At 47.0% G+C, this 17,696-nt stretch overlaps 1 long non-coding RNA gene across 1 annotated transcript; it reads left to right on the top strand.

Annotated features, from left to right (window-relative positions):
• Positions 1–542: 542 nt before the first annotated feature.
• On the top strand, positions 543–6,681 carry LOC116913827. Its single transcript, XR_004389644.1, has 2 exons — positions 543–616; positions 6,338–6,681. It is a non-coding gene; the product is annotated as an uncharacterized LOC116913827 (long non-coding RNA).
• Positions 6,682–17,696: the final 11,015 nt, after the last annotated feature.

Genomic DNA, 17,696 nt, shown 5'->3' with positions numbered 1-17,696 from the left:
CCCAAACAGGCCAGCTCTCTGCAGCTGAAATGGGTGATAGTTCTGAGTACAGCTTCCCCCGACTTAGTTTCTCAGTGCTCTCCTGCTGTGGTTCAAGCCTGTCAGCTGCTCCTTGCCCAGGGGAGGAAGTACGTAGCCAAAGCAAAAATAGAGGCATTTGCCCTGCACTCCAGGAGCTGACAGCTAGCAGATGCAAGATACTTATTAGAAGATTCCTCCAGAGCTGCCAGAGGGGAAACTTGAAAAGAGGGTTAATGTTGGAGGGGCCATGAGCCTGCTTTCTGGGATACTTCAGGGAGGTCATGGCGCCCTAAAGGTGAAATCCATAGTCCACAGCCACTTTGCCTTGCTTCCCCCGAGCTGCACATGGAGGGCACAAAGGAAAGGCTCTGTGGTATGTCTAAATCCTACTCTAGTCCTCCTGTACCCCACCCCCACAGGCACAGACCGCAGCCTCTACTGCTTCCCAGGACACAGGAATCTGGGGCAATCTAAATATAACGACAGCCAATGGCCAGTGCCCACCTGCACTTGGCAACTGTTCAGGGCAAGGAGACCATGACTTTGATGGAGGCTCCAGCATCCTCGAAGGAACAGAAGCTTGAGCTGGAGATCAGTGAGTAGTTTTAAAATGAAACTGTCTGTCTTTGGTATCAGAGCTGTCTAAGTTTATTAGTACAATAGCCAAGGTGTGAGACCAGTCCGCACGTGAGTGGAAGAGGAAAATGCAGTCAGGTTCCCAAGGAAAGTTTATTTGGGGGTCAAAAGAGTGAAATTAAAGCCTTTGGTGGAAAATGGGTCGAACCGGAAGTCATCACCACGCCAGACCAAACAAATCCACTCAGGAAAACAAAGAATGCATGTTCTCTCTCACACGCAGAATGGAGATTTAAACTTGCATGTGTGTTGTATGTCCATGTGTCTGAATGCATGTGCTCATCCGTGGAGGACGTGAAAGTACAAAGGGGTGTCCGAGAGGGAGAGAAGACATTATCTGAAAGACAACGGAGTCCGTGTGACACAGAAGCAGGAAGGGGGCTGAATCAGTCGAGGCTCTCTCAAGGGAGGAAAGCAATGGGGTACACACGCACACTTCACCACACACACTTTCAAGACTCCATTAAGTCAGCTTTATATGGTAAGGTCAGAACCATTCCTGACCGATGAGAGCACTCGTTCCAGGTTCTTGAGGCTGGCTGTCTCAGCGGGTGGCAGAGTCCCACAATGGCTGTCTCTCGCTGAGCAAGGTCTGACAATGGGTGGTTGCTCAAAGCATCAGAACCCTTCTGCCAGTGTGGTTTCATACGCAGGTGATTGTAATTTGCAGTGAGTCGACCTTAAAACCAGCGTGGGGGGGTGTAAGCCAGCGTGGAGGGGTGTGTGTGTGTGTGTGTGTGTGTGTGTGTGTGTGTGTGTGTACCTTTAATCCCAGCACAGAGACAGGCAGACTGTGAGTTCAAAGCCAGCCTGCTATTCAAAGGAAGTTTCAGGTTCCAGGACAGCCAGGGATACACAGAGAAACCCTGTCTAAAACAAAACTAAACAGAGAGAGAGAGACAGAGAGAGAGAGACAGAGAGAGAGACAGAGAGAGAGAGAGAGAGAGAGAGAGAGAGACAGAGACAGAGACAGAGACAGAGACAGAGAGACAGAGACAGAGACAGAGACAGAGACAGAGACAGAGAGAGCGCAGAAATGTAACAGGTACTAATCAGAGGTGGAGAGGAGACCAACAAAGAGAGCATTGTGCTTACTATCTCCTGGCCACAAAAAAAAAAAAAGTTAGTTAAAAAAAGAGTTTAGTGGAACAAGTTGGTACAGGGAGAGGAAGGAGTTCTTTAATTGCCTCTCTTTCTGCATGCTGTTCCCTCTTTATTCTATAAACACCACATACAAACTTCTACACTCTAATGCAATACCAGAGTCAAAGAGGGTAGAGGTTGTTTTTCTTACAAAGCTAAGAACCTGGGTCTCAGAACCAGTAAGTCTCACTGAAGCCCAGGACTACATACATACATTTTGCTAGACTTTTTTCCACTGGGATGAAAGAATGATTTGAATATCAACATATTAGGGAAGACTTTTGCTTGTTGATTTTGTTTGTTTATTTGTCTCATTCTGCAGTCCAGCAGTCCAGTCTGGCCTTGAACTCACAGAGCTCAGCCTGCCTCTGCCTCAGGTGTGCTGGGATTAAAAGTATGAGCCACCAAGCCCGGACTTAAGGATAAGATTTGACGGGGTCATGCACCATTGGTTTTAGAGACCCCGATCTCCCACTTGTGACATCCCGAAGCATCAAATGGCTGACGCTGAGACAGGAAGTGGCAGACTGGTCATGGTGTATGCTGCAGTGCCAGCACTCAGGAAGCTGGGGCAGGACAGTCATGAGTTCAAGATCAGCCTGGGCTACATGTATTCAAAAGTGCACACATATACAGAAGTGTGCATGTGTAAACCTGAGGTAATGCAGACAACTGACTCTCACTGTTAATTCGAGATTTCCCCCTCACCTGGAGAGCTAGGGGTTGGGGAGGAGAGATTAAGCCAGTGTCTCACTTCTCATATCCTACCAGCTGAGGAAGATTCTAGTGTGCCCTGTATGCACCCCACTTCCCCCGTCCCTGTCTCCCATCCCCCATCCCCCAGGAAACACAAATATAGGAACTAGACGTCCAGGCAAGAGCACTGCATAGTGACTCAAAGTTACCCGAACTTTTAACCAGATCCAGTTTGTGTTTGTCCTCTCTGAGAGAGCTAGTTAGTGTTTGGTCAACTTGACTGGAGCTAGAGTCATCTGGGTAGAGGGAAACTTAACTGAGAAAATGGCTGCGTTACATTGATCTGTAGGCAAGTCTATTGGGCATTTCCTTGATTGATGAATGATATGGAAAGGCCACCCAATGCGGGTGATGCTACCCTGTACAGGTAGTCCTGGGGTGTATAAGAAAGCAAACTGGGTCTGGCATGGTGTGTGTGTCTTTAATCAAAGCACGCCCATGCTTAAGAAACAGAGGCAAGTGGATCTCTATGACTTTAAATCCAGCCTGGTGAGTTTCAGGACAGCCACTGACACATGGTAGAACCCTGTCTAGAAAAAGAAGTGGTGGCCGGTGGGGCAGGGAAAGAAAGACAAGCCAAGGGAAGCGAGACAGTAAGCGGTGCCCATCCATGGCCTCTGGGATCCCTCCTGCCTCCAGGTTCCTGCCTGAGTTCCTGCTCTGACTTCCCTAGGTGGTGGAGTGCGACCTGAGAGTTGCGAAGTGAAATTAACCCTTTCCTCCCCAGTTGCTTTCGGCTGTAGTGTTTTAACCACAGCAATAAAAAGCCAACTTGGGTACCGGGTTTCACTGACCTTTGGAATGCAAATTAGGGGCCGAGGGCAGGACTTGGTGCACAAAGGTGCCTGTGTACAGATGAATGACTTGAGCCCTATCCTCCCTAGAACCCGTGAGACGGAAGTGAGAGAACTGACTCCCACAAGGGGTCCTCTGACATATACACCTAAACACGCATGCACACACATGCACTAGCACACGTACATACACGCGTGCACACACACACATACACACACACACACATTTACACATGCACCTACGTGCACACTAAAAAACGAAAGAAAAAAATGCAAGTAAGTTAAATTCCTCCAGCAAATGGCTCTTATGTCCATCTGTCCGTCCTGCCCCTCTCCCACCTTCCTTTCCACCTGTCCTTCTTTCCAGCAACAACGCTGTATGTTTAGCACAGAGTCAGTTGGGATACCTGGGCCTGAATATGGGCACCAACACCACAGAGCCACAGTCCCCATCTAAACTCTTAGAGATGTAAAACGGTTGGTTCAAAGCTAGGCAATCCATCCAGGTTATAGGGCAATGTGTCTGTTAGATATGTGTCTTACTTGATTCTGTCTTTGACTCCTAGACTGTCTTCACTGTCTTGTCCTGTTTGAAGGGCAGATCCTGTCTTGTAACCCAGTTACTGAGTAATGAAGAAAGGGGAACTGTTTTCTTAGACAGAAGCTCAAGAAGCAAGAGAAGAATGCTGGGAATTCTCTCTCCTACAGCTTCTACAGAATGCCCAAGCCTGGGTAAAGCAGTGCAGCACCGTATGGCCCCCTCAGCGCGAGGGCCTGCAACGATCTTGCTTTGGAGTTCACCTGTGGGATAAACCGCAGATGTGTCTCCGTGTAGAAAAACCTACGTTTTGCCTTTCCAGGCATCTGCCTTGATGCCCACACCAGCGTTTTATTATCGGCTATGACTCTGAAGTGAGATGCTGTTTTGCTTAAATTAAATGAAATTGTTACTTCACTGACTGGTGTAAAAAAAGAAAAAAAACATCCCTTTGCCGACCTCGCATCCCAGAACCCTGACGTATCTCGGGATTCCCTGTGTGATAATTGTCTTCAAAAAAAAAAAAAAAAATATATATATATATATATATATATATATATATATATATATATATATATTCATCCATAAAGAAGAAGAAAATTTTGGCACTGTCAGGAAAATGGGTGCAATTGAAGATAAATCAAATTAAGAAGATGAAGTCATTCTCAGAAAAACTATATTTGCCTTTGCCCATTTGTGGTTCCTATATTTTATACGTAAAATCATCTACGAAGGGTCTGGAGAGAAGGCACAGCAATTTTCAGCCACAGTCATACAGTGCTGCACTGCCTTACCCAGGCTTGGGCATTCTGTAGAAGCTGTGGGAGGGAGAATTCCCAGCATTCTTCTCTTGCTTCTTTAGCCACTGTCTAAGAAAACAGACCTGAGTTCAGTCCTCAAGCCTTGCACTGGGCGGCTCACAATCACCAAGCTCTAACTCCAGACCACCAGACAGCCTATTCTGGCCTCCACCAGCAGCCACCCGCCATGCACACCACATACACAGAAACCAGAAATAAATCTAAAAGTCACACGTGTGTGTGTGTGTGTGTGTGTGTGTGTGTGTGTGTGTGTGTGTGTGTGTGTGAGAAAGCAGAAGTCAAACTGTCAGAGACCGTCCGTGAGCGAGGCAGGGGCGGTGGGAGCGGATGTGCTCAGGGTGTGATGATGTACGACTGCTGTAATGCTGAGAGGTCTCAGCAGAAGGCGGGGCAGGAGAGGCAGCTCTGTGGTTCAGAGCCCCCGTCTGTCCTCCAGAGGACTGCGGTTTGACTGCCAGCACCCACTGTCAGCTCACGACTGTCTACAATTCCCGTTCTAGGAAGTCTTGGCGACACCAAGCACCTATGAGCAGACATACATAGAGGCAAGACATCCAGAAAATAAAAACATATAAAGAAAAAGGGAAAGATAGGAAAGAAAGGAAGGTTAGGGAAGCAGGGAGACACGCAGAGCTAAGGTCTAATTCTGGAGGAACACAGGCTTAGGCAAACCCATAGGTCTGTCCCTGCACCCCTCATGTTACCTCCATCCAGGTGGCTCTCTACTTTCCCACCCAAACACTCCTAACTTATTAGACAATATTGGAGAGAACACTCTAAGGATAAAATATCTGTGAGCTGGATAACCATAAAGATTTACTTAAGGGCAGGCTTGGTGGCTCATGTCTGTAAGCCCAGCCGCTTGGGAGGTAGAAACAAGAGGATAAAAAGTTCAAGACCAACTTCAGCTCCGTTATATAGTCAGTCTGGACTATATAATTAGACACTGTAAAACACAACAAAAAGGGGTTGGGGATTTAGCTCAGTGGTAGAGCGCTTGCCTAGCAAGCGCAAGGCCCTGGGTTTGGTTCCCAGCTCTGAAAAAAATAAAATAAAAATAAAAATAAAAAACCAACAAAAAAATTAGTTAGTGGGCAACAGAAAAGGACAGGTAAAGGAGGTATATAAGGTTCTCTAGAGTCACAAACAAAATACGACGCACACACACACACACACACACAACACACACACACACACACACACACACACACACACACACACACACAGGATTTATTGGAGTTGTTTACAGACTGCAGCCCAAATTATATATACAACAATGGCTAGATGTGACTAGGAAATCTGAGGATTCAGTAGTTGCTCCGTCCCCCAAGGCTGGGTGTCTCAGCTGGTCTTCTGCACGTGCTGGAATCTCAAAGATGGAGGCTCCATTGCTTGGCAGAAATCTCTCACAGGTGTGCCCTGCATTTCTGAATTATAGTTCACTCCAGATGTAGTCAAGTTAACAACCATGAACAACCATCACAGGAGGGAAAGGGGAAGGGTGATGGGGGAAGAGGGAAGGAGAGAGGAGAGGAGAGGGGAAGGGAAGGGAGGGGAGGGAAAGAGAACGTCTTATGGCAGGGGAGAGTGGGTTCTGTCAGACTGAACCTCTGCTTTGCCTCCTGCAGTGAACGTCACCCTGTGGGTCTGTTGGGAGTTAAATGAGGTGGTGCAGCTAGATCCGGAACTCAGCGCTCAGGAGAGCTCAGAGGATGGCCTTCCTGGTTAGCCGGCACTCATCAGGATGACAGCTCACTGTGCTGTCACTCTTCCTGGGTGGTTTTTTGATTTCACATTTTCATAACAATCTCTGATGATTTCATTCGAAGGAGGAAGGTCTCTGGGAGTTTCCTGTGGGCACAATGGGGTCACCAGGTTTCCCTAGGCATGTGCCCAAGGATGCCACCACCATATTTGCTTTGGTATTTAAAATAAAGGCCACACTGAATCTCGTGCTTTCGTTGTAACCAAAGAACACTGGCTCGACTGCTCTTGCCAATGCATAATTACCTCAGCACTCAGAGGAATTCCAGGGACAAAGTCCCCAGGGATGGGACACACTCCTCTCCTCACTGTCTCATGGGAGTCAGGGTTAGCATGACTACCACGTGTCCTACGTCCTACCTGGGACAGTGTCACATATCTCTGTGGTCCCTAAGTGATTATTAATAGCAGTCTTTTTTCTTTTAATTATCCAGGCTTGATAATAAATTAGTTCTCTTAATCATAATGAAAATTAATGAGCAAAGAAAGAGTTACAAAAAAGAGAAAAGGCAGCCTAACTCAGGGGCTCTCTGTGCATCCGTTAGGTATAGAATTCAGCCCACAAACACGTTAGTCAAACACAGCAGCCTGGGATGTGTCTTCAGGTTAGAAACTGAGATGTGAGCAGCTGCCTCACACTGGTCCTGCACAGTAGGCTGGGCAGAGGACCATCACTTTGCCATTCTGTGGCAGTATGCACACATGCATAAAGGTGGCAGTGTGCACACATGCATAAAGGTGGCAGTGTGCACACATTGATAATAGTGGCAGTGTGCACACATTGATAATGGTGGCAGTGTGCACACATTGATAATGGTGGCAGTGTGCACACATTGATAATGGTGGCAGTGTGCACACATGCATAATGGTGGCAGTGTGCACACATGCATAATGGTGGCAGTGTGCACACATTGATAATGGTGGCAGTGTGCACACATGCATAATGTGGCAGTGTGCACACATTGATAATGGTGGCAGTGTGCACACATGCATAATGGTGGCAGTGTGCACACATTGATAATGGTGGCAGTGTGCACACATGCATAATGGTGGCAGTGTGCACACATTCACAAGCCCACTTCCTTCACTTGTCACTTGCCTTCCTGCACCTTCCTGATAGGAGCACCCCGTGGATTTGATCTTTCCCTCACCCTGCTGCTTCACTTCCTGTCAAGTCCTTGGTCACGATGCTTGTGACTGTCCCTTCCTTCTTCCCTGCCCACACCCTGTCCCCTTTAGCTCATACCTGCACAGGTAAGCTCCAGAGCCTAACCCAGTCTCCCACACCCATCCTTTTCCTTCCTGAAACACCTTCAGCCCAGCACGGATGACTCAGTGCTCTCACCTTGATGACACCCCTCCCCGATATCCAAGTCCTTGGCTGGCTTCCTGCAAAGACAGAAGCCAAAGGGGCTTTGTAAGCTCAGGCCCTGCCTGCTCATTTGGCCCCAGTCTCTGTATGCCATGATCCCTGTTATGCTCCTAGCAGCCAGCTCCCCCTCCTTGGTGCAATGGTCGGAGTGGCCCTCGTCTGGCAGCAGGAGCCCTGCGCCTGTCTCAATACCTCAGTGTAATTATGCATGTAGCTATTTATGTCTGACTCCCCGGCTAATAGCCATCCAAATTACCAAGTCTGTGCTGTATTGCGACAACCACACAGGCTGAGAGAGTTGACTCTCTCCTTGGCTCTTCCGTAAAGATAAAAACCATTTCCCACTCCTTCCCCACCTCCCCTTCCTCTTTCCTCAAGTCCAGGAAGCTGGCTTCCAGTTAAACCGGGAAGGTTAGCAGCCTGCCCGTACGTACGTATGTCTTCTGTGAAGAAGCCAGTCCGTAGGATAGACTCCCTTTGTTTTGAGAGACTGAAAACTGATAGCTCAGACTTGCTTTGACTTAGTCTATGAAATATTTTACATGAAACGTAAATGTTAGTCGAAATTTTCAAAATACAGATATCCTACAAGAATCCAAATTTTGACACCACGATGATTAACTCCGATCAGCTAACATGCAGGCTTGTGGGTGATTCTATGAGGAATTGTCTTAATCGGATCATTTGAATCAGTGAGACCCGCCCCCTGCGCCAGACGCAAACATGCCTATCCCAAGCGGAGTTACAGAGAGACAGAGGTCCTAGGGGCTCGCTACCCACACAGTCCAGTCCAAATGATGAAGTCCAGGTTCAGAGAAAGACGCTGTTTCAAAAAAAAAAAAGGAAGAGAGCTGGAGAGATGGCCCAGTGGTTAAAAGCAATGGGTGCTCTCCTAAAGACCCAGGTTCCATCCCCAGCACCCACATGGTGGCTCACGATCGTTAACTTCAGGTCCAGGGGATCTGGCGCCCTCTTCTGGCCACTGTGAACACCAAGCATGCAAGTGGCACATGAAGGCAAAACACAAATAAATTTTAAAAAAAGGTGTAGACCGGGCTTGGGAATTTAGCTCAGTGGTAGAGCGCTTGCCTAGGAAGCGCAAGGCCCTGGGTTCGGTCCCCAGCTCCGGAAAAAAAAAAGAACCAAAAAAAAAAAAAAGGTGTAGAGCGACTGAGGAAGACACTGGATGTGAACGTCTGGCCGCCCCAGGAGCATGCCTGGGTAAGCATAGCAACAGACACTCCTACGATAAACAAGTGAAGGAACTCTTTTAAAAGAACTAAATCGGGTGCCTAGGAAGCGCAAGGCCCTGGGTTCGGTCCCCAGCTCCGAAAAAAAGAACCAAAAAAAAAGAATTAAATCGTGGGGCTGGTAAGATGGCTCTGTGGGTAGACACATTTACTATCCACACATGATGAAAGGAGAAATAGGACTCCTGAAAATTGTCCTTCAATCAGCACAAGGGTGACATGGCAGTCACATGCCCACATTCATACACACACACACACACACACACATCACATAGCATAATAAATTAAATGTTTTTTTAAGATTTTATTTTTATTTATTATATATAAGTACACTGTAGCTGTCTTCAGATACACCAGAAGAGGGCATAGGATCTCATTACAGATGGTTGTGAGCCACCATGTAGTTGCTGGGAATTGAACTCATGACCTCTGGAAGAGCAGTTGGGGGCTCTTAACCGCTGAGCCATCTCTCCAGCCCTAAATGTTTTTTTTTTAATGGTTAACAACCAACTACAATGAGGTGAGGACCTTCTTCACAATGACTGTCACTGGGGCAGGGGAAGGTAGGGGAAAATATCATCCTGGTGGTGCCTCTTCTGCAATTCCAACACTGGGAGACCCAGACACGAGGCCTGCTTAGAGGGCAGGCAGTATGAGACTTGTCTTATAAATAAATAAATAAATAAATCCAAAGACTGACCTCAAATTCACAGATTAAAAGCATGTGCCTCCTCCAGGCCCAACTACTATAAATAATATGACATAGCCATGTTCGAGATATGTAATCATCTTAGTTATTTTCTATTGCTATGAGGAGACACCATACCCAAGTCAACTTATAAAGTAAAGCATTTAATTAGGGGCTTGCTGACAGTTCGGAGGGCTGGTCTATTATCCTCATGGCAAGGAACACGGAGGCAGCCGGGCACAGCGCTGAAGAAGTAGCTGAGAGCTCACGTCTGATCTGCAATTACAGGAAGAGGGAGACTGGACCTATATGGGTTTTTGAAACTTCCAAGCCCATCCCCAGAGAAACACATTCTCCAACAAGACCACACCTCCTCATCCTTCCCAAACAGTTCCATAAACTGGGCACTGAGTATTCAAATATATGAGTCTGTGGAGGTCATGCTCATTTAAACCACCACAATGATGCACTATAAAAAAACTCTCGGAACATTGGCTTTGTTAGTCTTATTCGTATTTGATATTTATTTTTAGTGACTAACTTAAAATTATTAGTTATATGTGTATAAGTGTGTCTTTGTTGGGGCATATGCACATGAGTGTGAGTACCCATGTTAGAAGAGATAGAGAGGTTGGGGTCCCAAGGAGTGCAAGTTACAGATACAGCTACCTAACCTGGGTTCAATGAAGCAAACCCAGGTCCTCTACAGGAACAGCATGTGCTCTCAACTGTTGAGCCTCCTCTCCAGCCCCATCAACATTTTTTAGGGTACCCAATTTTGCAAAATTTCCCAGGGTCACTCTGAAAGCCTAGGCTCAAAGGATGGGATCAAACCTAGAGTATCTCGTGCTATAGCTGTGTGCCAATGTGCACCACAAATACTCACTAAATGCCAACTTCCAGGAGGTAGAATAAACAGCCCAACTCTTCATGTGGGAACCAAAGGGAAGCTACCAATGTATCATCTACAAGCCCCAGAAACCTCGGCCAACGGCATAGCGTAGTGGGCAAAGTTTCATCTGAGCAAGCCCTATGACCCAAGTTCAGTGCCCAGTGCCCACCTAAAAATAGTTGGAAAGAGCTGATTTCACAAAGTTGTCCTCTGACCTATGCATTGCAGAGAAGTACCACACACACACACACACACACACACACACACACACACACACACACACACACAAATACACACACACGTGCACATGCACACCCAAGAACCCAGAAGTAACCAACCAGATGAGTGAGTAGGCCAGCCTAAGAGACCAGAAAACAGTTTGGAGTTTTTGCTCTGATTGTGTTTGTTACAATGGAGGTTTTTCCTGGCAGCTTGCCTGCGTGCAGGATGAGAGGCCAGCACCTTCACTGGCCTTGAAGTCCAGATCCATTTCTTCCAAGTAGTTACTGTAGCACTGAGGCAAAGCAATGCATGGCTTGTTTCAAAGAACAAAAGAATCGGCCAGGCTTTCTAGTATCTTACGATTCCAAGCGTAGTCCTGGTCACAAACTCTGGCTCAAATGGATCCATCTCCCTTCAGAGTTCGATAGAATGTGGACTCTCAGGCGGACGGTCACCTCTGGAAGCAGAATCTGCAGTGTTTATTGTGGGGCTAGGGAGACAGACTCGTGGGATGACGGTTATGCCATGAGGCCTGATGACCTGAGTGTACTCTCCAGAATCCACACAGTGGAAGGAGAAGGGGGGCTCCAACAAGTTGCTCTCTGACGCACCGCGGCACGTAGGCAAGCACTGGGCGCACACACAAAATCATCCTAAAAAGCTTTAACTGAGAAGCGTCTTGGTCGATCGAGATTGTTTCCACACTGATTTTTGATCCTCCCCAAAGCCCATCCACAGGACGCATAAAATACAAACCACACACACTAAGCAGGCCACTTTCCACCTTTTTGTTCTTCTTTCTTCCTTGTTATTTTTGTTTTGTCTCCTGCGTGTTGGAGATCCATACAGGGTAGGGGGAGCCTCTATCACTGAACTACCTCACCAATCCCAAGTTTCCCAAGCTGACTAACATTGTGGTCCTGGTTCCTCAGCCTCCTGAGTTGTTAGGATTGGAGGCCTCCATGCCCGGTACCAGCTTCCTTCTTTCTATCTGTACAGGCTTGACTATTCCAATACATCCCATGAGCAGAGTCACACAGTGTCGTACTTAGATGACCGGTTCGTTTTAGCTATCAATGTCCTCAACTGCTGTTAATGTCAACAAAATCACTGGCAGGGAATTAAATCCAGAATTTTCTGTATACCAAACAAGTGTTCCCCCAGGCCTCTTAAGTTCTACTTTGAGACAGGACCTTGTAAAGTAGCCCAGGATATCCATAAACATAAACCGGCTGGGTTTAAAACTTCACTCTTCCCCCCTCCAGCTTCCTGCTCCACCTACCTCAGCTCCCCCAAAAGCTGGGGTTACAGGCATGACCAGGCCCACGGAAAGTCTACATTCTGACAGGACCTTCCTTGTATGTTTCATATGAACAGCCCAACTCTTCCAGTGTCCTGAGAGCTAATGGGGTGGAAAAGGAAATCCAAGGGGGTCGGTCCCAGCAGGAAGTCAGTCCTCTATTTGAGGATTACATCCTGGGTCTAATCCTTCAGTGTGAATAGTTAAGCTGGCCTAAGCATGAAAGGGTTAAAGCCTGCGGGAATGACACTCGAAGAGTGTTAATTACTGTGACTTACTCAGCAACACTGACCAGTAACATGGATGGTTGGACTGCATGGTCAGGAGCTCACTTAGGGTCACACCAATTTAGTAACACATGTATTCATAGCACACTAGCCACCACCCCAAGTGTCATCAAGTAGTAACATGTTTTAAAAAAAATACTTACCTTTATTTCATGTGCATTAGCATTTTGACTGCATATATGTCTGTTAGAGTGTCAGATATTGGAGTTACAGACAGTTGTGAGCTGCCATGTAGGTGTTGGGACTCGAACCTAGGGCCTCCTGGTAGAGCATTCAGTGCCTCCAACCACTGAGCCATCTCTCCAGCCCCTCAGATATAACATTTTTAACCCTCATGACAATGCTGGGAGTGGGGAATCTGATGTCTCTGACAAACAGATGGAGAGGGTGAAAGTCCAGCCTGTTCAGTAATTCCCCCAGGGTTATGACTGGTAAATGGTAGACGGGAGATTTAAACACGAGGAAGAAGACCTCAGGTTCTTCATTCCACACTGCCTCCTTTCTGACAGCTGCTCGGCCAAGGCTTCGGCTAAAATTTAACTAAAGGGTATCACGTGGACTGTGTGTATGTGTAATGTGTGTGTGCATGTGTGTGTGCGTATCAGAATTTAAAAAAATAAGTAAGAAGCCCCTCTGATTTGGTGAACAGGAAAAAAAATGAGCTTTGTCTGGTTTCCCTGGGGACCTCGGGCCACTTCTCCTCCCCCCTTGCAAGCTCTTCCCACGCCCATTCCAGCATCTCCAAAGCCTCTTCTCTCTCTCCCGAGTCTCAGTTGTTCTCTGGCCTTGAAGCAGGCAATCCCCAAGGCACGAGTTCATACTACATCCTGGTGGAATTGTCAGCCCTTGACGTCAAATCCCACATCTGGGGAGATGAATCACAGCGGCTGGAATTCAAGAGCCACGTTTGGATCTCCAGGTCACTGCCAGATCGTTCTCCAATTCAGCACGCCCCAGGGCACCGCTGTCTCTCCACGCCACCAGGCCCCAGCACGAATCTCATTCCTAAGGCCACACCACCTTTTCTGAGGTTTGAAACCACACTTCGCTCCTCCATTTCTCCAACTCTCCGGGATTTGTAGAAACTCCTCCAGGAACCTCAGCCCTGTTTTCTGCTTTTCTAGCCGTCTTTGCCCAAGCAACATCTCCAGTCCCAACCCCACTTCTATACACAAAGGCTGGCTCTGAACGGAGAGTAAGCCCACTTCCTGTCCTGCTCTCCCACTCCACCTGCGGGTCTCAGACGGATTTGCACAACCTCCTTCCTTAAAATAAAGGAATCTCCTCCGTGCTACAGACAGGAGCCTAGCATGGCTGTCCTCCGAGAGGTACAGCAGCTGACGCAGACAGATACAGACACCCACAGCCAAACAGCTTGGGGGTTCTTACGGAGGAATAGGAGGTAAGATTGCGGGCCCTAGCTTTGCAGAGACCGGAAGTGGGGGGAAACGCAAGGGAACCTCCACCTGCTCAGAAGAGAAGGGGGAGGAAAGAATTGTGGGAAGGGGTCACTGGGAGGAGGTGACCGGGAGTGGGTCAGTGAGCTGGATATAAAGCGAATAACTAAAATAGTAATAATAGTAATTTTTTAAATACAAAATTAGTAAATAAATAACAGGAATCTCACATAGAAATATGCGGGGAACGTCCCCAGAGTGCTTTGCTCCCGGACCATCTGAGAGCTGCAGACCTAACCAAACCGATGCCTGAAAATTCTAGGATACATTTCCTTTCAAAGGAGGACAAGTTTCTTTATTCACAATGCGACCATTTTAAAGGTTAGCATGAGTACAAGTCGCAAGTTAGCATAGGTGCAGCCCACAGCCCACAGGCTTCTCTCAATAGTGACAGAACTGGGCAACGTGAGTCCTGTCTGTCTTCTCTCCATGCTCCTTCAACCTGAACACCTCACTCACTCTTTCATTATTTTCTTCCATTCCATCTTGGTGTGACTCAGTTTCCCTTGATGAGATTCAGGCAGCAATACTACTGATAGGGTGCTGGGTTCTGTCCATTGCAGCTTCTTTAAAAAAAAAAAAAATTTTTTTTTTACATGTATGAGTACACTGTAGCTGTCTTCAGGCACCAGAAGAGGGCATCAGATCTCATTACACATGATTGTGAGCCACCATGTGGCTGCTGGGATTTGAACTCAGAACCCCTGGAAGAGTAGTCATCGGTGCTCTTAACCACTGAGCCATCTTTCCAACTCTCTGTTGCAGCTTCTTGTGTGGTACACATTAACATGCTGTCCCCACCTTGGAGTCAGCCAGGCTATACAGTGACTCTTTCCCTTTTGTTAGCATTTGGGGCACTCCTGAGCCCCTGTAAATGCCTCATTTCTCATCACCTTTAGAAGGGTCCAGGAGTCTCCCATCTGTGGTGGTTAATCTTGGCTGTCAGTTTAACTGGATCTGGTGTCAGCTAAAAGATGAGTTACTGGGCACGCTTGTGAAGATTTTCTTGGCCAGGTTTATTGAAGTAGGAAGACCCACCCTAAATGTGGCTGCACCTTCCAGTTGTGGTCCAGATATATTTTTAACAAGGGGGTGGGGAGCTTTTCTTTTCGTCTGCTTGCCCGAGTCTCTTATGCATGAGTACATCTGTGCTACTGCTGTGTGGCTGGGGCTGCCGTATTCCTTCACTGACCTTAGAAACTAACCAGCTTCTTTGACCTTCCAGGGTGAATTAAGGACCAGTGTGCTTCATGCCTTCGGGTTGGGACTCCTGAGGTAGCCACCCAGCAAATGCCAACCTCAGCCTCTCTGGTATGAAGAAAGATGCTATTTGAATACCCAGGCTATCTATCATGTAAACCAACCTAGTAAGCCCTCGTGTGTGTGTGTGTGTGTGTGTGTGTGTGTGTGTAATATGTGTATATGCATTCATGCATTCTTTCATTTCTGTTCCTCTAGAGGACCCTGACTAATACAGCATATTCTCTACTGGGTTGTGAATGATCTGTTCTGATCAATATGATCAATACTTTCCTGCTTTCATTGGCATCGTTCCCATCCCACTACAACTGCCTATTTAAAGTGGTTTTCAAGCAGAGCATGATGGTATATATCTAATCCCAGCACTTAGGAGACTGAGGCAGGATTGCTGTAAATTCAGGGCTTATCTTGGGCTACATACATAGCAAAACCTGTTCTCGAATAGGGGGTTTGTCGGGGTTCAGCCACATCTGTTTGCACAAACCTTGAGCTGCATTCTTACTCAGGAGACAGTAGCTATCTTCCGAATATTTGTACCCATGTGCTTACGGGTGACTTGATCGTGAGCAATGGCTTTCATAACATAAAGACATTTTTAAGCAGCTGGGCAGTGGCGACACGTGCCTTTAACACCAGCATTAGGGAGGCAGAGGCAGGTCTCTGTGCTTGAAACCAGTCTAGTCTATAGAGCTGGTTCCAGGGACAGCCAGGGTTACACAAAGAAACTTTGTATAAATAAATAAATAAATAAATAAATAAATAAATAAATAAATAAATATTTGGCAGAAGACCATAGCACAGTCTTGTACCAGCTCTGCCCATTGCAGGCCATCAGACATCTCCACAAAATACACTGACACGTCTGTGGTTCTTTATAGTATCCAAAATTAAAATTTAGACGCACTGCAAACCGGATCCCAGGTGAAGTTCACATCTTGCAAAGGGCATGGTGAAGCCCAGGGAAGCGATATCCAGGCTTGAGTAAGACAAGATGGAGGCCTCCTAGAGAAAACAAACCAAACAGCCACAAAGACACAGACAGACTTTGTAAACGGGCAGGAGCCACGGACGGCCTTTACACTTTGATAAGGCCCTCAAGGATTTGGGGGGGAGGAATGACTTTTTAATACATGAAATGAAAGGGAAAAGTGAGAAAGAAATAAGGACAAACACAAAGTGAAGGATATGTTCCAGGCTGGCTTTGAACCCCTGATCCTACCTCTGCAATGCCTTAAAGTAGCCGTCATCTGCAGACATATAGCATGGTGCCTGATGGACACTATATAACTTCAATAGAAAACAGGACAAAATGTGTCACATTCTTTGTTCTTAGAATTAGCCTATAGCTAAAATTAGTATCTATTTTGTTTGTTTGTTTTGTTCTTTTGAAACAAGGACTCAGTACTGGCTAGCCTGAAATGGCCCTGAACTCAGAAATCCACCTGCCTCTGCCTTCTGAGCACTGGGATTTAAGGCATGCACTGCCATACCTGGTTTATAATCTAAACCTTGTTAGACAGTAAAATTATGTTCAAAATTCTGTGTCTTTTTATTCCGGGATAAAACGCCCAACTACTTTTTTTTCCTGTTTAAAGCCTCACTTCCTCATGCCTGTCATCCTAGGACTTAATGTGCTGAGTTCAAGGCCAGCCTGAGCTACATACCGAGGTCCAGGCCAGTCTAGGACTTTACGTCAAAAACCCAGAATAATAATAACACAATTCTGGTTCTCGGGTGGGTCCTCTTTAAAAGCTTTGTCTGTGCCAGCGAATTGGAGGTCAGCTGGTACCTAAATCAGGAAGTCCAGAACCATCGAGCAAGCAAGAGTGAGCCCCTGACCAGCCAGGGTTATGTCCACCTTTCTTCCCAGCACGTGAGAGCCTCTGTCCCTTAGTGCCCTTGTAGGGATGCCTATCTTTTATCTTTTGGATAACTCTTTCTCTACTCCTTGCTTCTGTCTCCCTCACGATGCTCTCTCTCTCTCTCTCTGTCTCTCTCTGTCTCTGTGTGTGTGTGTGTGTGTGTGTGTGTGTGTGTGTGTGTGTGTGTGTGTGTGTTTAGAGTCCAAAATACTGGAAATACTTCGACCCCAGCACACTCCACTAGCGCCACCCAGTGGCACTCACAGGCATTGCTCAGTCCCACTCAAATCCGTTACCTGCCTCCGGCTGAGGAGGATGAATGGATGAGCAGCTACGGGGGCCACGCCCATAATCCCAGCACTGGTGAGATTGCTAAAAGAGAATTGTAAGGTAGAGGCCAGCCTGGGCTGGAGAGCAAGGCCTGTCTCAAAAAGCAAAGAGCAGCAAAAGCAGCTGAAGGGCTAACTCCCCTTGGAGGACCTTCCTTCCACACCGCTCAGCCCCTGCAGTCTTCCTGACTGCCCCGGGCCCAAGTCAGGAAGCACCAATCAAGCCCTTACCTGGAGACCTGCTTTCTAACAAGTAACAGGAATTGGGATATCCATGAGTTTCTAGAATTTACTGTTTAAAAAT

Source organism: Rattus rattus, chromosome 12, assembly GCF_011064425.1.
Source record: "Rattus rattus isolate New Zealand chromosome 12, Rrattus_CSIRO_v1, whole genome shotgun sequence".
Lineage (NCBI taxonomy): Eukaryota > Metazoa > Chordata > Mammalia > Rodentia > Muridae > Rattus > Rattus rattus.
Note: the sequence above shows the minus strand (reverse complement) of the source record. Positions and strands in the feature narration are given on the sequence as shown.